The 1487-nt window shown below is 30.3% G+C and overlaps 1 long non-coding RNA gene across 1 annotated transcript in view; it reads left to right on the top strand.

The window, feature by feature from the left end:
• The window catches only part of LOC119587790, a 7059-nt gene that overhangs the window by 2256 nt on the left and 3316 nt on the right, over nucleotides 1-1487 (top strand). The window lies entirely within an intron of this gene.

The raw sequence follows: 1487 nt of genomic DNA, 5'->3' as shown, positions 1-1487 counted from the left end.
CAACGCAAAGTACTTCGAGCTACAACGGGTTATCGGCTAAAAGGTTATCGGCTAAAAGTATAATTGAAAAAAAGATAAACAAAAAATAGATATATGATAAAAAGTAAAACAAAAGACACACAGGCGAATAATAAAATCCGCGGGCGGGAGTTTTCACTTGTATTAAAGTAGAGAGAAATCGGAGGCTCTGTACATGATATTATATAGATTTTTTTTTTCTGGGAGATGAATTTCATTAACTTAAGTGCCGTTTTCTATGCCTTACGCAAAGAAAACGACGATTCAGAGAGTAGGGTAGACTATATGATTTGAGACAAGCTACAATTTACGTCTGAAGCAAGATGAGTCCTGTCTTGTACCACTACACTATGACTTCCTAAATAAAAGAGAGAAGAGAGAGACAGAAAAGATATAATAAACACTAATCAATTATACATCGCCAAACACTGAGCAGTGATTCAATATTTCATGAATCTGAGAGCCTTTCTTATTTTTCTCATAGTTTCCCGTGATAACTCACTTAAAACGAGCTTAATTATCCAATTATATTCAGTTCTTATCCTTTTATTTTGATGTAGCTTCGTGCAAACTAGGTAGAACTCAATGGGAAAGCTTCGTGTATTGAGTCTAATAAATGATAAATGAAGTATAAAGACTTATTACATGATTAGTTATTTGATGTTAACGTAGTCATTTCATATAGGAAAAGAAAATAATAATGAGAGATACAATGTAAATACTATTGAATTTTGAAAACACGGAGGCCGTTGATTGTAATAATTTAAAGAAAGACGAGTATTATATAAAAGGAAAATTATACTGTGTTAGTGTTTAAAAAAACAAAATCAGCATCAGCTCAGAGAGTCTTTTAAAAGTGATTACTAAAATGATGAACACCGTGGCATAAATTGTGAATTTATGTGATAAATTTTAATACATTGAAAAGCATTTGCAACTTCATTAACTTTTATAGTTGAAAAGGATTAAAAGTCCGTCCAATACAAAGTAAAAGTTATAGAAGTATTATATAAGTAAATCTTTTGTAACATGTTGCGTATAAGATATTTATATAATATTTATATTACACTATTATAAAAAAAAGTTCGTAAATGAATACATGATATGCAATTTAGCATATGATTAATACAAATTATATGAACTTATGAAATTTATATTTAGAAGGTGTGAAATAAAGGAGTTTCATGCAAAACAGCCATTAATAACCTTCTTTGGCACAAAAACAAAAGACAAACCAAACGGAAAAGTGAGTAATTAAAACTTGAATACGTTAGAGTAATATTTTTTTAGACTAATTTCGAGGTTTTCTCTTTCTTTAGGTTAGAACTTTTGTTAGTATATCATAATTGGTGGAGTGCCAAATATACAATAGTGTATCCAGAACTGAGCGTCCCTTATAAACTCAAGAATATGTGGCAACACTTGATTGGTTGTCAGATGTCCCCAGATAGGCCATGTCAAAAAAGTGA

This window comes from Penaeus monodon, chromosome 23 (assembly GCF_015228065.2).
Source record: "Penaeus monodon isolate SGIC_2016 chromosome 23, NSTDA_Pmon_1, whole genome shotgun sequence".
Classification (NCBI taxonomy): Eukaryota; Metazoa; Arthropoda; class Malacostraca; order Decapoda; family Penaeidae; genus Penaeus; species Penaeus monodon.
The sequence above is the reverse complement of the archived record's forward strand: the minus strand, read 5'-3'. Positions and strand labels throughout refer to the sequence as shown.